General features: G+C 39.7%; 1 protein-coding gene across 3 annotated transcripts in view; it reads left to right on the top strand.

Annotated features, from left to right (window-relative positions):
* The window catches only part of WWOX (WW domain containing oxidoreductase), a 525,216-nt gene that overhangs the window by 283,715 nt on the left and 221,663 nt on the right, over nt 1–19,838 (top strand). The window contains exons 9-10 of one of the 3 annotated variants that reach the window (XR_011143339.1): nt 3,476–3,573; nt 3,658–3,700. The exons of the other annotated variants lie outside the window; for them this stretch is intronic. The gene's annotated coding sequence lies outside the window, so the exon portion shown is untranslated. Of the gene's footprint in view, nt 1–3,475; nt 3,574–3,657; nt 3,701–19,838 lie in introns of those variants that run through there. 3 annotated transcript variants of the gene reach the window in all.

Raw genomic sequence — 19,838 nt, 5'->3', positions numbered from 1 at the left:
TTTTATATGCAACTTCTTGAAAAATCCATATGAGCTTTGTAAGCACAGACTTTCCTGCCTGCTGCGCTCCCTTCACCAAGTATCCAGCGTGCTAATTTTGAACACAACAGTTATACAAGTTTGACCATTATATATGATTTGATTATTTGAAGGGATGCTAATATGTTTAAAAAAAAAAAAAGATAGGTACTTGGAATTATATGCGTCTTAGTTCAAAAGCATCTGGAAATTGAACTGATGTAGTGTCTTAGCAATGGGAGGTTTTCATACGATTATTTGTATCATATCTGCTTATGTTTTCCACTGTAGTACTTTTAATCTTTCATGTAGCATAGTTGTATATTTGGTTGCTAGTACATGTAACTTACCTAATATAATCAGTACCTATGAAAAAGAAAAATATAAATGCACCTAAACAGAGGCTATCTAAATATATTTGAAACCAAATTTTTGTCCTTTTTTTGCTAAGAGTACATTAATCGGGCATATTTCTTTGCAGTGGGTCTTTTTCCCAGCGAAACAGTGTGTCTGCCTTAGTTGTTCTTGGTTTTGTTCATTTTAAGCACGTTTTCACTAAAGTGTTCTACTTCAAGCTATTCTCAATTCAATTTGAAGTGAAAGGTTTCTGAGTTTAGGTAATTTACATTTAAAAGCTTTACAGTACATTTTATAAAATGACTGCATTCAGAAAACAACCATTTCTATTTAACAATATTGTTATGCCACAAGCTGAGTTGCTTTCCCCAATGTCTTTTGCTTTTACTAACAATATTTGTCCTTGTCTTAATTTTAAATTGTTAGCGGCTGAAAATGTGTAACTTCCCCCTTTTCTCCTCTACTGTACTAAAGTGACTAGAGACCTGCTGTGATTTGTCTGTGATGTAGGAAGATTAAAAATATGTTTCTTTTGTCAAGATAGGAGTGACACGCATGCACTGCTTTTGAGACTCTCCCCTTTTGTTTTATTTAAATAAGTGATAATTGTCGATGGCAATTTTGAACTAAAAACTATTACAGTCAGTACTGGATTGTAAAATGACTCTTTGGATTTTATTGTTCTCTATAAATCCCTGGCAACCAGTTCCTGAGTCTCTGAAGACTTTATCATAACTTGTCTTAGAGAAATAGAGGCACATATGCAGTATTTACAAATAACATGCTTGTAAAGAAAGGCAGATGAGAGTGCTTCAAATTCAGCTTTGGATCAAAATGAGGAGATCTGGCCATATAAAAGGACACAGAGAAGTTTTATGATATTAAATGGTGATGCCATACTACAAATTTGCATTTGATTCTGTGCATTTTAGTTGCTAAGGATTTAGGGTATACAGTTTCTCCAGTTGCATTCCTCATGTGATGATCAGACACCAGTTTGTAATGGTTTCCTCTTCAATCACAGTAGCTAATTGCTTTTGAAGACAATAAGCAGCTATTTTAGGCAGGATCCATAAAGTGATATTAAATTTAATATTCTGGTCTTAGGAAATATTGAGTATAAAGCTTTATTTCTTACACTAAGACGACTTGCTGCTAGATTTTTTTTTCCTAGAGCAACAAGCAAACACCAAATAATGTTTGCTGATAAGGGAAGATTTTGTGCTTTGCAAAGTTGTGCTTATCACCAGTGCATGTATGGCTAATCTTACGAAAAGTTTGAGATGAAGGCTCAGGTGGTGCTCGTCGTGTTCAAAAGCCATTTAGATTAGGATAAGCGGAAACTCCAGTTCATAGTCTGTGTGCTGTAAGTGGCAATTGCTGTAAATGTTCTGTGGATCATACAGAGCTGCTAAAATACTATTAAATATGGACACTTCCTAATCTAAAAAAAACTTTAATAGGATTTGGGTGTGTCCTTGAGAGTCTTTAGAGTGACTTATTCATTTTGGTTCATAAAATCAAAAGCACGAAACAGATTTTGTGCTTATTTTATCAGATTTTTGTTCTAAATGAAACTTATCCATCGTTCTTGGTTTATACATGTAAAAAGAACTAAGTGCGATTATCTGATAGCATGGTGATGTTTCCCTTAAACAAGGAGCAGCACTTTCTTGCATTAAAATCTCTTTAAATCTCTCCCTCATAAAGTGGAAATTGTGCTGCATGTTTTTAATGTATTCACTTACAGAATTATTTATTTACCGGTGGTTTTAAGGAGGGGAGTGCGGTTTGGCACCAAGAGAAGTAGACTGGGAGGTGGAGACAGATGATGTCTTAGTATTCTGCAACTTGCATCGCTGCCTGCAGCTATTCCTTCGTGTTTGATGATAACCCCCTGCCCCAAAGAATCACAAACTTTCAGCTCTCTGTAATTCTATTGTCTTAGTTGCTGAAACAGCATCTATATATTTTATTTTTTCAGAGATACTGTGGTAGAGTAACAGAGGGCCTCATTAAAGGCATCTGTTATATTAGTTCATATTTTATTCTGATTTTTAAGAGTGCTTCAACAGAAGGGATTAAGTAAGAAAAGAACAGACCCTCTTTTTTTACTGCTCTTCTGTACCAAGCGCTCCCAGTACCAGAAACACCCCACGACTGCTAGTGTGCCAAGCTTTGCAATATGGTTGGTGCAACCGGAGTGGGCAGTGATTCACAAGTTATTCCAAATACCATTTCACAGCAAATCCTACTGTAGCCTGAAGATAAAAAACATTGTGAGCCGTGTACAGGGTGAAACCTCCTTTGTGCTGATAAATATTTCTTTAAAGTGTAGATGAAGATGCTGTGCTTGCTTTATTTAAATATGTTTGTATCTGTAATGCCATAAAAAAGGAAAACTATGGGCAAGGAAGCTGACAAGCAGTGGAAGAGAGAGTGAACCTTGGCGGTTTTGGTGGTGGTAGAGTATGCTGGGAGGCGTTTTGCTTCTCTGAGCCTACCTGCGGTTTGATACGATGATGGATTACCTCTTCTTGGGATGTGAGGCTCTTCTGTGATGTTCATGTTATTTTTATCATGATGCACATGTCCTACCAGGGCATTACATGCTAAAATCATGAATTTATTGCACAGGCATTCTTAGAGCAAGGGAGCGCTTCCCTTTAAACCTCGCGCTGCTGCAAGCCGGTTGTCTCCTTTCTCGCGTGTGGAACGATTCGGCTGTGTTTGCAGAGTGAGTGTTGGATCAGATATTAATGTAAATACTGTCACTGCACTCACACTGTGCATTGCAGTGCAGGTAACTGAAATAAAACCGGCTGTTTGGAAGCTATGGGAAGAAACAAGCTTCTGCTGTGTTTTTGGCCGCTGGGTTTCTTCATCAGCCTGCAATGCGCCTGGGTCTCTCTCACAAGCCCAACTTTGAGCTGTGCCTCTGGGGCTGAAGGACGCGTGGGCCACGCTGCTGCTTGGAGAAGCGGACGAGTGCATATATATTAGGGACTCATAAGCTACGATGTTGCAGGATGACTTAGCCTAAATACAAAATTGTGGAGCTTTTCATGTTTTTTTTTCCCCCTCTCCCTCCTTCCCACAGCAGAAAAACAAAGTCTGGGCATCTGATTGAAGGACGGTGGGCGGGAAGGAAATGGAGGAAGGAGAAACAAATTGCTATTTATAGAAGCCAAAAGATAAGTGAGTCATCATTATTTTAGTGCTAATTTAAGTAAATGGTGAAATTGTCTGGTATTACTGGTAACAATTCTCTTTTAAATGCAGCCCCCTTGACTGGGATGTGCCAGCCTCAGGAGCACTCTCCCTTATCTGGTAGGTAGTGCTGTGGCTAATATTTTACTGTCAACATTAATTAGAGATTCGGGAGGGTAACTGGCACAGTGATGTGGTGCCCTCCCATTCTGGAGAACAGCAGATTAGAGCAGCGAACAAGGTAAGGGCAAGAGGTCCCCCTCCAGGGCCGAGGCAAACACCGGGGATAGGAGCAGGGAGGAAAGGAGCTCGGGTCAGAGCTTTGTACGTTGAGAGCAATGCAGGGGAAGCTTTCTCCAGCATGGGGACCGGACTTATATGTACTTGGCTTCTGTACAATGATCATTTAAAATGTGCCTGTAGAAAGAAAATGCAGCTGATTCTCCCTGTCTCTCAGTTTCCGTGTTCATAGGGGAGATATTGAGGTCTTCTGTAAAGCTTTGTAGGTAAAAGCTCCGTAGACGTCAGGTTGTGTTGTTAATGATAGTTCTAAATCTACGTTTTGTTAAAGCAGTTTGAGCAATCAGTTTTCACTCTTTTTGACTAACACACCTGTCATAGTCCCTCTTTGCTAAACATACAAAAAAAATCCCATTTGTAACATGACCTATTGCTGTAGGGAGGTTTCGGAAAGTGCAGGCGGTCTTATTCCTATCCCTGGGGTTTAATTGTGTCTATTTGTTTTTAATCTTTAGATTAACAGTAGTTAGTAATTAGTGTATTCAAATTTGTTTCACCTCTCTGCTGTATTATCGCAGTGCTGCAGTGCTCTTGCCATTCCCTTGCACCGTAAAAACCTTATATTGTACGTTTTAACTAAAATGATGAGGTAATAAATCTCAGCCACCAGATACATGAGCAGGCAAAGTTATCCAGTGGATAAGTTACTTACTTGAATGATGTCCAGGACACTAGGAGCCTGATCTGAAACTCTCCAAGGCCGAGAAATACTAATGTTAATATACAGCGTAATAGCTATGCGTTTTTAATCCCAGATGGTGTTAGAAAAGAACTTCTTTTCTAGAGTTACGGTTATGGACAAGACCAGACAGGGGTGATTTCTTTTAGATGTCCCTGAAACAACGGCAAGACCGGGGCGCAAGGAGGAGCGCGAGAGGGGCACAAGCGGGCAGGGACACTGGCCCAGGATGTTCTCTTCTCCTCCAAGTGCGCTCTGAGAGCAGCAGTTCCACTTAATTCGTCTCATTTTTTTAAAAAACATTTTTCACCTTTTTACTACACGGTAGGAAACGTTTAGGTCGTCTGTATGAGGAAGCATGAGTGTTTCCAAATTTAGGGGAAACTAAGAAAAATCTAAAATCTTTTTTTTTTTCTTCTGCTTGGTTTACTTTAAAAGAGTGGTATCTTAATCTTGATTTACCTGTTATTTCATTTAATTGGATTGCTTGTCACAGCCCTAATATGAACTAATAAAACAAATAAAATGTCTAAACTCCTCATGTGTTTTGGGCAAGTACTCTGCAATATGCATATTGTGTACAGAAAAGCAGTGCATGTATTCTGTGTGTTTAAAAGATAATTAATTGTGATGTATGGACAAATTAATTACAGATGCAGAAAGACTGAAGGAAGAGCTGAGAGAGCTTCAAAAAATCTAGTCAGATAAATGGTGAAGAAGCAAGGAAGGAGAGAATTGTGGTAAATATCCAAGAGCAGCTTGGAAATCTAAATACGTGTCCTTACATATGTGTACTTCAGAAGCGCTACCTCACTTTCTAAACAGCTTTGAGATCTCTTTTGGAAAAGCTATATTTAAGACCTGGACATTTTTCAGGCCTGTATCTGCAAGGTACTAATGAACAGGCAGTAGTGGCCTTTTCTAAATTCACCTGTGGTTGCCCTTGGTGCAACCAAAGGCTTTAGAGGTAGGAAGGTGAAGCCAATGTTATCACCTGGAGTAAATTGTAATCCAGTTATCCAAATAAATATCGAAACTTGTGCATTGATGCTTTTTCTCTCTGACCATTTTAAATTTTCTTGAGTAATGTGAACTTTAAAAACATGACTGACATGAGAAATATTTTCTACTGCAAACACATAGTAGAAAAAAATGAGGAAAATAGTCTCTGTTAGTGGTTTTGGTATTTTTAAAGAAAGAAAAAAATATATTCACCATTTAAGATGATTTCCAGAAAATTTTTTACTGCCTCTAATGAAGAAGGAGTTAAAAATATGTTCTTCCATCCCTTCTTTTGAAACAAAGTAAAGGCTCTCAAATTAATTTTTGAAGATAGCACTGTGGATAAGAGTTAAAACTATTTGCGTAGGATTTGGCCTACGAACCCTCGTAAGTCTGTGTATGGGGAAAAAAAACCTGCCAAAGTTAACTCTTAGTTCTTGGGCTGGGGGGGACAGAGTGGATTTATACATTTTTGTTGTCGTTCAGTGCACTGCTGGTAGAAGCGAGTCCTTGCGAGGTTGCTGGGGGCGGATTCGGTCCTCCCCGGCGGCTGAGCTGGCGGCAGCCGTGCAGCGGCGGTGGGCGCCGGGCCCTCCCACGTAGCCCTTTCCCGCCACGGTTAGTGGGTGTCGCTGTCTGGCAATCACTTTGACGGGAGTTTACAAAATCATTTCAAGTTGTGGGATAGATTTGTGTGTTTGATTCAAGCTAGACGTATTTGGGACTCGTCAGTCTGCCTGCGGAGAGCCTTGCAGGACCAGAGGGTGGCCAGCGAGCTTTACTGGCTGGTCGGGGAACGGCCTCCGTTGTCGTCGGTGTTAACGTAGAGCTGAATTTCAGCGTAGGCAGTTGAGTTGACTTGTGCTAAGAGTTGTCTTCTGTAGACACAAGTCAGGCGGCACAGAAACGGCAAAACTGGAGCGGCGCGACTTCTCCGCGTCCGAGAAATGCCAATGGCAAAGGGAAAGAAACCCACGTTGTCAAGAGTTTGGGATCCTCAGTGCGCTCCCGCTGCATCCCACACGAAGAATTCGTACTGATCTTAAAAGGAGTATGATTTGGCAACGTTTCACCTCCCCGGTCTGCAGTCATTGGTGCGTGATGGTGTCTTTTGAACGTATTCATTTGTTTCAGCCTTCAGCAGAGGGTTGAAGAAATGGGCGAGGAGGGATGCTGGTTTATTTACCACACGATTCAAATGAAAGAGTAAACCAAACCATCACACATTCATTCAGAATTACAGAAAAACCTGTTATTGAGGAATTACAACTTTTTTGCCTCCCTATTTCTAACCAGATCTTTTTGAAGCTTTGACATGCCTGTTTTTTTGTGGGGCAAGACATGAAAATTTATGCAGTCCACACAGAAGTCCCGTTTGCCATTTCAAGTGTTGAAGCTGGGTTTCACAGGAGTGTGTTTGTTTGGTTTGGTTTGGCTTGTATTTAGCATGTAGCTTTTAAAAGCCCTTCATGGCTGGAGAGTTTTTATTGTAAACATAAAACATTAATTTAAACATTAAAAATTTTACAGCTGCTTTTTAGTACATAAATTTTCACAGACACTCAAAGACTGTAATTTTTGTTTTAATATTTGCTTTTTCCTAACTGCTCCAGAGTTGCATAGAGAGGGGAGAAAAACAGCATACTGATAAAATGCTCCATGTTTGGATGTTTTAGCTCTAAAAGCAACATTCTTAACACAGGGACGAATTCCTATTAAGTAAGGGATAAATACTAGTCCTGCCAAGAAAATCAAGCATTCCCACAGTTTTGGGTTGCGTTTTTGTCGTCTTTGTTTTTTCTCCCTTAACCAGTTTTTCAGCAAATTACGAATGTAAAAAAAAAAAAAAGAAAGAAAAAAGGAAAGCAAGCTGATCTGTACAGCAGCATAACCATTACTCTTCATGTGATACGTCCTTCACAACAGGGTCTTTAGAAAAGAACACGCTCTTTCCAAGGTTCAAGACAGTGTTAATAAAGAAATAAGCAGAAATTGTGTAACAGTTTTAGTGTTTGACGGTTTTGTGGCAGTACAGAAAACTACTGTATAGGATTCAAAAGCAGTGACTTGTTAGCTAGCCCTGGACTGACAGGAGGTGGACGCTCTACAGGAAGGAGTGTGCTTACTTCTCCGCAATGTACATTGGAGAAACTTCACTGATTTGAATGGATCTGCAGGAAACTGTAACCGAAAATCCGTTGTCTTTAGTGGGTAGCTTGTTTACTTTTTTCTGTAGCAGGTGGCACAGCGAGACCCTATTCAGATGTTTTGGAGTACGTAGTAAAAGAACAAATCTGCAAGTCCCCTTTTCACCCCAAACACCATCTCTAAGGCTGCTCTTCAACAGCAGATGTTTCCGCCTCTGGGTGTTTGTCTAGAGTTTGTATGTGTGTGCCTAGCACTTGCTGTGGGTTATTTTGAAGCTGTCATTCAGTCTAGAGGCATGTGAGATAAGCAAATTGGCTCCTCTCCTCTCTGCAAGTTCTTTTAGGCTTAGGGTGGGCATCTAAGTGGAGAGGTGGTTGTCACTGGGTGCAGCAGTGTTTCCTAAATTACAATGGATTGCTAGTATTTTATTATATAAATGCCATCACATTTTTATAAAAAGAGACAGTTATAGGCTCTCATTAGATTATAGGTGTTGGTCCTTGGTTATAATAAACAATGAGAATGGAAACACGTAAAGACAGTGTATTGTTTTGAGCACTGGCCAGGAAGAAACATGCAGTTTTAGCCTACTACCTGTGGCCAGGCTAGAACTAGGAAAACTAAAAAGCAGGTGCTTTGTGTTTCAAGAAGTACTTGGGCCAGACGGAGAACATAGTCAAGCAAGCTCTGGTGCTTGGGAGAAGTGTTAATTCAGAGCATTCGGTGTAAACACAAAGGGAGTTGAGTTCTCCTTGGAAATGTAGCCAAGACAGAGTCCTGTTTTGCCACCTGTAAAACAAAGGTTTTGATGGATTGGAATAGTGTTCTAAGCAATTTGGGGACGTTTGACTGTTTTGTCTTGTCTTTCCTATACTTGTGGCTTTTTCTCTGATGAAATAATTTGCAGAGTGACTGGTATTACCTCTACAAAGCTACTCGCTAACTCAATTTCATCAGCAATCAGTCAGCTTGAATTAAAAAGTCTAAACACGTGCATGCCAGATATAAGGCTACTTTATATGTATGCTTAATGTCCATTCGAACTGCATTTAATGGTGTTATTAACTCTCCATGCGGATAACTTTTTCTTACCCAGCTAACAAGTACAATAGGGAAGCATCTTCAGTATACTGTAGCACTAAACACAAAGATGCATCTTTAACCTGTCGTTTGTTGGACGAGGTGGTGAACAAACGTGTTCTCTTTCTCTGCATGTCACTGGTCTTTACAGATCTGGAGAAAAACCCAAATGAACAAATTAAGGAGACAAAAGTTTTGCTTACTTATTTTAACTTACAACACAGGAAGCCATATTTTAAAGTTTCCAGTGGCTGTTGAAATGTGTGTTTCTTTGTCGTCGTTATTATGTGTGTATTTGCAAAGTTTACCTAGTTAATCCAGCATTGTTTGGCAAAAAGCAGCAAAAGCTCACAAACCATCAGTTCGCTTGGCTCACGAGGACCTGTTGGTGGAATGACAGGCAAGGGCATTGAGAGTATACGTTCACCACAAAGTGTTCTTCTGTAAGTAGTATAAATAGTAATACTTAAACCCATCTACTACGAATTTCTGTAGTTTGTTTTAAAATAACAATAGCCCCCCAAAATGTGGTGCTAATAGTATATTTGATCAGGTCAGGGGGCTATTAGTTCAGTTTCCCATCTTCAACTACTAAATAATACATGCAGTCCTGCATTGGTCGGGTTTGTAAGTAGTCTCTAGCTCTCTTTTTTGCAGCAATTCAAAGTAAAATCACAATCAGCATTCAGTTACCTAAATTTAAACCAACATGCAGTCGTGCCAGTGCCTGATACCCGTCTGTTTGTTCAGGTTCAGGTGAGAGCAGGTCGTCTGCTGCTCACGAAGCCCTTTTCAGTACTGTAGGAAATCCACGGCGGTGAGTTGCTGTTTCCGTGTTTTGCCCCTGCGCCACTTAAAGAGCATGTGCACAGACTCACAGAATGGTTGAGGTTGGAAGGGACCTCTGGAGATCATCTAGTCCAACCCCCCTGCTCAAGCAGGGTCACCTAGAGCATATTTCCCAGGATCGCATCCAGACGGGTTTTGAATATCTCCAGCGAAGGAGACTCCACCACCTCTCTGGACAACCTGTTCCAATGCTCTGTCACCCTCACAGTGAAGAAGTTTTTTCTCAGGTTCAGATGGAACTTCCTGTGGTTCAGTTTCTGCCCGTTGCCTCTTGTCCTGTTGCTGGGCACCACGGAGAAGAGGCTGGCCTCATCCTCTTGACACCCCCCTTTCAGATACTTATACACATTGATCGGATCACCTCTCAGTCTTCTGAGACCCGTTATTAATTTCTCGACTTGTCTTTCAAGCTTGAGTAGCTACCTCCAATATCTTGCAAGAGGTAACCCGGGCAACAGGGTTCATCAGGAGGGTGGCTCGGCCGTTGCCGATTTATTTTGCAACGAGAAAGAGGGAAGTGCACAGCCTGGGCAGGTTCCAGGCGGCACCGCGAGGCAGGACGGCGGCACGTTTCTGTGTGAAGAAGTACCAAAATCGAATGCGCTCTCATCGGGCACTCCGCGAGAGAGGTCAGGGTCTGGCACCTCGTACACTTCGAGCAGTGCAGGATGTTTCACAGATAAAATATCACACGCTAACCAGAGGGTTGTTTTAGCAAGAATGGCGCTGGTCTGAGTTAATGTCCTGAAAATGTATTTTGTGGACCACGTTCAAGTAAAACCGTCCAAGGAGCCGCCGGTTAAAAAAAAAAAAAAAAAAAGAGAGAGGAAAAAGTCCTCAAACCTTCCAGTACTGTTTTTCATAGCTGTGGGATGCAGAGACATCTGTATATATAAAATTTGTACATGGAAACAAAAGTGCCAGCCTAGTATAAACAACTCTGTGAAAGGAGAGTGATGCAGAGAGGAGAATCTGATGGTAGGATCCTACTAGCACAGAATAAAGTATCCCTACGCTTAAGAAATCATGGGGCCCAAAAAAAGACTTATAACAAAGCTGTCAGAAACCTTTTTTGTGATTGGATTGCCTATAAAACATATTTTCATAAATATATAAAAATATAAATGTGTGTGTGTATATGCTGGATATGTACATGTATATATATGCCACATGCATATATGATGTGCGCATACTTATTTTAGATATTCACTGTTGGATTAATATAGCGAGTAAATGACTGGGTACAGGTAGATAATACAGCTGGTCTACAGAATAAGTGAAAGTGTAGTTTTATATGTGTTGTTGCAGAAAGTGTGTTGCTACAGAGCATTTGAATCACAAGTTTCATTATTGATTATGTATGCAAAGTCTGCCTATAACCATGTATATCATAAATACATATGCATACTAGAACTTGCATGTGAATTGTTATCAGGATTTGATATCAGGACTTCTTACAACTTAAAGAAGTCCCAGTATTTTCACTGGAGTTAGACATGTTCCGAACGCTGCCCGTGTTCGGCGCTGCGCTTCCTGTGCAGGGACTATCCAGAGATGAGTAGAAATGTGTGTGTTTTTTTAAACACCACTTTCTTTGCTGCTTTAAGAACAGCATCTGTGGTGTTTACTGCAAGGTTAATGTGTTTGTGTTTTTTCTCATGAGTTAGTAGTAGACTATTAGTACTCGAGGTCAGTAAGGATTAAGAACCTTTTTACAAGAAAAGCGCTGAGGCCTCCAGGAACGCAGATCGGCCTGTTTTTATTAGTCTGCTTGAGTTTGCTTGGCTTCTCTTCTCCAGCAGTTTTTGTTGCGTTTACTTGAGCAGCACCTTTTGACTGTTGGGCAGCCAGCACTTCCCTCCTGGCAAAGCTACTTCTCTCTTGGTCAGACTTGTGGTCTACAAGAAAGCTCTCTGTCTACTCCTTGCACCGAGCGCCTCTCTTTGTGGTTTGCAGTAGGTGAACCGGTTTCGACCTCATAAACTTTGTTGCTCTGACACTGGGCAGTGGGTTTTAAGCAGCCAAAGGACTATGAGAAAGTAGAGGTCTCACCTGATGCTGTCCTGGTGTGTCCAAACAAGCAACCCATCACCGCTCTTCTGCAGAAGGACGTCTTGCTTTGCTTACAGCTTGCAGTTGAAATTTATTTTTCAGACAATCATTTGAAAAGCTCCAGAAACGCAGAGCTATTTATAGCGGAGTCAGTAGATAAAATTGAGATGCAAGAGGCTGATGATGACCTGTGCGTGACTCTCTCTGTTGTTTCGTAAACCTGTAAGTTCACAAAAGCTCCCGTCCTCCAAAATCACCCAGTCCAGTGAGGGCTGACTTCTCACCTACCCCTCCTTAGAAATAAAGAAAGAAATGAATAAAGGCTGTGGAAGAAAACAAAGGCACAAAGGAAAAAAATTAAATAAAATCAAATAACTGGTAGCAAACGGTTAACAGTATTGTTTCTAGCACCTCATAGGCCTTGTGATTTTAGCTTATTTATTACAAAAATATATGACTCTAGGTCACATTGCTTAGTTCCAATTTGACATGCCCCAAAGTTCTCAATTTTGCATGCAAATGAAGATACATATAGCTGTATTAATCTGCTGAAAGGTCAGACCTAAAATCTTCATGGGTGGCTGCTTTGCCTGTTGCACTGTGGATGTTCTATGGAGATTACAATATTCTTTTGTATATGTTATATGGCCAGGCTCAGACTTTTTCATTCTTGGCATTCATATTTCATAAGTGTGTCCTTTGTTTATTTTACATTAACGCAAATATTTACTGCACCATTCCCCTTCCACCTTTATAGTATTTCTATTGTCCCTTTATTATTACATAGAAAAAATGAAAGCACAGTTATGTTAAATTTTATCCAGCTGAAAAGTAAGGCAGATATGTGAAAGAAAAACTGTCCTGTGTTTTGTAATCTCTGCTTTTTCCTGTTTTCTGTGGCAATGGAGTTAACTCATTTACCTGGGTTGTCTTCAGTTACTATGTAAGTGATAAGCACTTTACCACTTTTGTAGCATTTTTACGTTGACTTCTTAGTGAACTACTCAATTTTACAGAATGCTGATAGATCTGCTCAAAAAATGAAATGATAAATTTTAACGTACTGAATGGAATTCGTTATATTTATGTTTATTCCTGAGGAAAAACAATTTAGATGATTGCATCCAATGTTTTACATAGGTACTGGGTGAAAACCTAGCTTCCCATGTCCAAAACAAAATTCTTCTGGACGCGTTAGAGACATAATGTCACTCTGTTTTTTCTCCCTTCTGGTTAACCATGAGAAAGTTATTCATAGCTGAACAGTATTGGTTCCTGCTCCTAAAACAAGTAATGCTTTGATGGAAGTGAGAGGAAATGCGTTTGTGCACTAGGTTGGTTGTGAGGTATTCATATACAACAGCGCTTAGCACTTTGGTTTCTTGTTTTCTCCAAAAGAAGGTTTTTGTAAATATTTCATGAGTAAGAAGTGCAGCTAATCAGAGAAGACAAAAATTTCTCAAGTGTAGGAAAAATGTTTTCTTTTTTTGTCCAGTTTCTCTCAATTGTATTTAAGAAGCAATATCCCATTTGGTCTGATATACAGTAAAAATAACAGAGTGATAATCAGATGGAAATAGGCCATTCAGGAAAATTGTAAATTCCACGATTCTTTACTTGGGAATATGATTGGCACGCTACTGAGATTAGATGAGTTTCATCCAATGAAAATATAGCCCCTCATGAACATCTCTGTTAATTCAGATTACAGGGACGTTGTCAAAACGATCCCAATCAAAAGAAGAAATTGAAATTGTGGTTGGCACACACTCACAGAAGATTTTAATATCTTCTGTTTGCAGAATACCTATAGATAAAAATGCAACTTTATTTCTATCTTTGAATCTTATTGCTTTCATTTACTCATAGCTTACAGTCTGTGTGGGTGAGTTAAGAATTTATAATAGTTTGCAGGTTGTTCTCACTATTTTTCTTTCATTTACTGTCTTTTTGTTTTCGTAAAGAAAATCACAGTGGTATGAGGAAAATTATTGAAGCCTGAATATATAACAAAAATGGTTTATCCTGGCAAAGTAGGAAGCAAAGACAAGGGAAGAGAAACAAAAGCAAAGGCGAGACTGAACGTAGGTTCTGCTAATTAAGGACAGCAAGTAATTTAGATCTGAATTCTGTTTTACAATTCTAATGAGAATAGAGTTGACAACTTACAGATGGGAAAATATTTTCTTAGGTAAGACTAAAATTTCATTTCCATTATAAATCCAACTTTGATCTCACTTTTGCATGAAAAACTACTTTCTCTGTCACATTTTACTTTAGAGAAACGTGTCCAACAGCATTTGCCCACATTTTATGTATATAAGTTGATCTGGTTTTGATATGTGGGAATTATTTTTTTAAATAATTGTACATCCAAGATCCACTGAGCTGACAAAGACTGCATTATTATTATCATGCCAAATGTTTGTTTCTGTTAACGCTGAACTTTCTGTGTTCTACTGATACTGGAACTGATACAGGTATTCATTCCATTTCCGTTCTTTTCTATCTTAGAAATATCCCAGAGTCTGAATTTAATTTCAGGCCTCCAAAAATAGGGCCATTTTTGAGATTATGGATTTTCTTTAGGTCATGCAAGGGGACTAGACTTACTTTGAAGAGAACTTCCACCGGTTCTGTAGAATTTGGTGCTACGATGTCACCAGTTACGGAGATTCTGTTTATTCAGTTTCATTTTCAGTGGGTGACTTCTTCATCCAGTTATCAGGAGTTTCTTATGTTGCTGCAGGGATGTTTTGTATTTGAAAAATTGAAAACTGACCTGGAAATCTAAGCAACGTTCTCCGAGCTTTTCTTTCAACTTCTCCTTCTTTTCCTTTTTTTCTTTCTTCTGACTTCCCAGGCACCAGAGCATGATCACATGGACTTCATTTGACTATTGACTGCTGCTGTGCAGTCTTGGCTCCCAACAAGTCCTATCTGTGTTGCTCCTTAGTTTAGCTGGAGGGTTCACTTAAGAGCAGGGCAAAGTATTCTTCTCACTCTGCAACCTGGGTACAACCAATACTCGAATATACATCCATGTTTCATGTTTTATCATGTTACATAAATAATCTTATCTATCCCCACAGTATTTCTGTAAGCTACATCATTGCTAAATTTTGTAACAATATGCCCTTTGCAGTAAAATGTCACCAAAAAGTTATATACTGTAATAATTTTCATCTGTTTCATAAAGACAGACAATTTTCAAGATTCATGTTCATTTCATCATTGAAATCCGAGTGTCCCTACATTAATTTATAATGAAACGCCATGCTCCCTTTTACATTGATCACTAATTTTCTGTCGTCTTGATATGTGTTAAAATAAACTATAGATATAAAGGGCACGTTATATGCCTGACACTGTTGAGTTAAATAGAACATACTTCTCTAACTCATCCCTGTAGTCTGCCTTGGTCTTTTATTTCTCAGTGAAAACCCGTGAAACCCAATGACAAAAGGCAGGTTTCATTTACCACACAGATGATTCAATGTGTTTCTTCATTTCTATCTCCAGATAACCTGCTTAACAGGAATTTCCAAAGACTGGTCTGCAGCCCGCAAAGCTTTTGCATGCAGGCTGCAGAAAGGTTTTGAAGTTGAATGTAAAGATATTGCACTGCAGCTGAATATTAGCATGTGGCCTCCAAGTCAAAAACAGTGTGGGAAAAACAAGATGGCATAGGTTAAGAGCATGACAGGATCTGACCTGAGGTGTATCTAGTTCATTTATCCTACCTCACAATAGCTAGTACCAGATGCATTTACACACCATAAAAGTTGGTGGTGGATAATCTGTCCTAGAGCGCTGGCTTGTGTCTCTAATATAGCTAGAGACTGATTTAAGTCGTGAAGCAAGATGTTCAGTGTATTTCCAATTGTTTTCATTAACAATGATAAACTTATTGGAACTGACTGCTACGGTACAGTTTTACTGGAAAAATGTCACTCATCTGTGAACTTTCCAAATCCTGGGTGACATTTCCTGCTCCGAGGTAGTCTGGAGGAGATAGCCCCAATATACATGGACTAGAAGGGAATTACTTTTGAATATGGGCCAGTGCAAAAAGCAGCGGGGAGCAAGGTAAAGCTTCAGTGCTCCCCTGGAAAATTAATTTTCCCTAATTACATAAAAATGGCAGAAAACACAGATATTAGAACTGTGTGTTGAAATAATATTTACATTCTAATTGATCCGTCGGTCAGGTAAGCACTGTTCAGTACCCCTCTGTGGAAGGAAAGCTCTACTTTGAAAGAAAGAGAAAAAGGGACAAACACCCACTCTTTAAACAGACAAGCTGAATTCTTTCAAATGCTAGTTGTAATTTGGTGCAAGGCAATAAAATAAGCCTATAGCTATAAAATTACTGAAAGTGTAAAACATCAGCCCTAGCACATCTTTTGGGGATCCGGAGCAGAATGATTTATTAACTTAGTTTGGCGCTCTCTTCTTAAGAAAACTTTTTTTCAGAAATACTTTGGTAAATGCAAAGTAGTATTTTATTAGAATAAATAACTACAGATAATACAGGTACCACAAAAGTATTTATATTTTTCTGGAATGATAGTCACCTGTTTATGCTAGAATTGGATTAGCTAGAGCAGCATTATTTTATTCAAATTTTGCCAGTAAAAATATGGTATTTAACTGTGCTAAAAGCATATTTCCTTTCCTTCTTGAGCCGTGTTTTTCCTTTTGCTTGTCAGTAGTCCCAGTCAGCTCCTACAAGAAGTCCCCAAAATGCTGTGAGGTGCCCAATTATGCATTCAGTTTGTGCCTAGCTAGTATTTTACAATCTTCGATATTTGTTGGGTTGCAGGGCTGCTGGAAGCTGGGGTTCCCAGACAGCTGGCGTGTATTAGCATGCTGGGGAGGGACAGGAGGGATGAGCCATCCCTTCACATCCCAGGAGGTATGGCTTCTGGAGGGTACAGCAGGAATAGATAGGAAAGACTTGCCCTCAATTTAGCCTGTAGCACGCTCGTTCCAATCTTTCTAATCGTGCCTTTTTCTTTTCAGATTTCTCGTAAGGAGATGTCCACCAGACAAGCCTAAATGTCTTTTCGTAATAGATTGTGTAAGCATATATATTAGAGATTTATCAGGCTTATTGATAACAGTAGGTCAGGCGATGGAAGTGGTATACAAGAAGCATGAAGGGATTTCACGTATGTTGAAAGAAGGATATCTTAACTTGCTATTCTCTGTCGCCATGAGTATCTTTGGGTGCATGCTGTATAGTTGCAAGTATTGTTTTAAAACTTTGTTTATTTTGGTGATTACTCTGCTGTGTGGCATTTTGAGAGCATGCCTTAAGGTTATTTCACATGAATTCTAAGTAACAGTGGTGATGTTATTTTCCTTTAGTCTCCTGTTTCCATGTACTGGTTTTAAGTCAAGCAGAAAGCTTTACATTTTGAGCTAATGGAACTGATTTACTACCTATTTTCTGTTCCCCATGTCTTAGATCTATAATCCGCAGCTTTCTTCATCTGTATCATTTGTCTTTCCATTAGAAAGCGCAGGCACTCATCATTTTTTTCCAGAGATCAGGTAAGGAGTTTCCCTCCATGTGTCCTCATGACATTTTTCATTTAGAAGTCAACCTTTGCCAAAAATTATCCCTGAGAAGCTTATGAGCATTTCCTCATGTTCCCCTTTGCAAAGAGTGAAGGGAATCCCTCATAACCAAATGGGAGGTCCTTGATAATAATTGTACCATTTAAATGCATTTTAATGTCCTTATGCCTGGAGAAAGCAGAAGCTCCTTAAAGTGTATCTGTTTCCATGGAGCAGTTTCTCACTTAAACACTTCAGTTTATGCAGTAAACACTTGGCCATCAATTAAAGGAAAATTGTATAGTAATTTCAAGGAAAGGCTAGACAAGTTAGACCAAAATATTCATAATGAGAGTCACGAGATGGAGGTGGTAAGGTGTCTTCTTAAGACCTAAGGACACCAAGGCAAAGATTATATAGCGCCCCTGGTGACTTGTAGCAACTGTGCCAGACAAGCTGGGAAAGAGAGAGCCCACAGTGTGGGATAGTGGAAATGATGGCTGATGTATGAAAAAAGCCTAAAAACTTACAGATGGCAATGGTGGTTTCATCTGGAAAGAAACTAAACATCAAAGGCTTGAGCTGCCTGAAGGGAGTACACTAATTGAGAAATAACAGCTATAAAAACTAATTCTAAAATAATATATAAAAGTAAAAACAATAACTGAGTATGACTGGCTCTCCAGAATTAGGCAAAGTAAGATGAAATGTCCTTTGCCAGCAGTTGCACTAAGTAAAATAATAAAATAATAGCAGCAGTAATTCTCCTTCCCAGGCAGCAGCGCTTCTCAGCTGCAGGAGACCTGAGCGCTCCCGTCGTGCTGCAGCCGCTTCCACTTGTGGGGCAGCTCTCGCCTCGCTCTGTGTAGCTTTTACTCGCAACTGCTGTGAAACTCCAGAAACAATCAATCTCACAAACGAGGACTGAAACAAATTAAGCCTACTTCACAGGCACTACATTAAGCCCAAAGAGCAGTACAGTTATTTCTAACCATTCATGTACACTGTTCTCCCCGTCTTTTTTTTTTTTTTTCCCCCCATTGGGAATTTTTCTCTCTGCTCCCCTCTCTTTCCTGAGCTTAAACTCTGTGGGACGGAGATTCCGTGGGTGAAGATTTTCTGCTGCTGTCAGGGCAATGTAACGTTTTATACTGTTTGAAGACCTGCCTCTCTTTCCTTATCTCATCCGTGCCTTTATAGCTGTTCTCCCCCTTTGGACGTACCCCTGGTCTCGTCTGCTGCTGCTGTTCTTCTTCCCTTTACTTCTATCTGCCTGTTCTCTTTCAATTATTTTTCCCTAAACTTTAATGCATCAGCTTAGAATTACCAGCTCATTTGGGTACCACATGTCCACACTTTGCTGTCATTTCAGAATCCGCTCCATGCAGTCGGTCCTAGTCCACCCTGGGGCCAGGCGCTGCAACTTACTGTCTCCAGAAAAGTTGATAACGCCCATTGCAGAAGCTAAAGTAAGCTGAAAATTAATGGATTTGGGGGCCTACTTTTGGAGAGATGCAGACCACCTACCATTCACACTGATGTTGCGAGAAGTTGTGGATGCTCAGCACTTTCTAGGATTAGGCTGTTATTAAATTAAACTGGAAATAAGTAACTTGTACTGAAATGGAGTAAATACCCACTCATCTCCCTCATTATTCCAAATTAGGAGAAAACTACAAATAGCCTAATACAAGTTACTAAGCGTTGGCAGGCTGCCTTCCGGCTCAGAATCATTGGTAGAGAGTCCATTTAAGCAAACCATGCCGTCTTTTTCTTTCCCGGGTGCCGAAGTGGGATACACATGTGCTATGCACGCCTAAGTACCACCACTCTCTAGAACAGAAAGTTAAGGTTATTTCTAGGTCTCTCTGCCTTGACTCACTGTATACTACCATGGGCACATACCAGACTGTGTGTGCATTTTAATGGCATTTTTAGTTATTTTCCACCTTTTATAGCCTACTATGTGTAAGATGTAATTCAAGTTTTCAGAGCTGGGTATCTTTGTTAGTGCATACAGTGTGATGTCTCTGCACACTATCCTTGGCTGTCGCAGCGCAAAAATCACCTTCAGTACAGAGAATTCTGCACTATGCCAAGTTTTCTGGGTTTCACAGCTGATTTGCTTTCGAGTTCTCTGTTCATATTAATTTACAGTTATATAGAGCAGCAATAGTATTGTAAAAAGGGATGATAATGAATATTTCAACACTATCTGTGTTTCTGGAAATATGCCATAGTCATATGGCAGCATTGCTCTAAATACAGAAGAAACTGGATAGCATGCAGTGATGTGCGTTACATACCTTTTAACTTAGAAAATTAGGTGCCCCCTTTTGGCTTCATAATCTATTAGTCTGGTTGTATGGTTAGCAGGCATTTTATTTTCCATGAACCAATGTACGGTTTTGTGCAGAATGTTTCTAAAGCCCCTTGTCATGCTGCAAGCCACTTTGGCGAGCATCCGTGCTGTCTAATGACACTGGATTCTGCTACGTCCGCTTTGGTTTATAATACCTGTTGTTGTCTCAAAGGTGTAAGTAACGGCTAAAGAAAAGGATAAAGCAAAAGAAACCTG

Source organism: Struthio camelus, chromosome 10, assembly GCF_040807025.1.
Source record: "Struthio camelus isolate bStrCam1 chromosome 10, bStrCam1.hap1, whole genome shotgun sequence".
Classification (NCBI taxonomy): Eukaryota; Metazoa; Chordata; class Aves; order Struthioniformes; family Struthionidae; genus Struthio; species Struthio camelus.
Note: the sequence above shows the minus strand (reverse complement) of the source record. Positions and strands in the feature narration are given on the sequence as shown.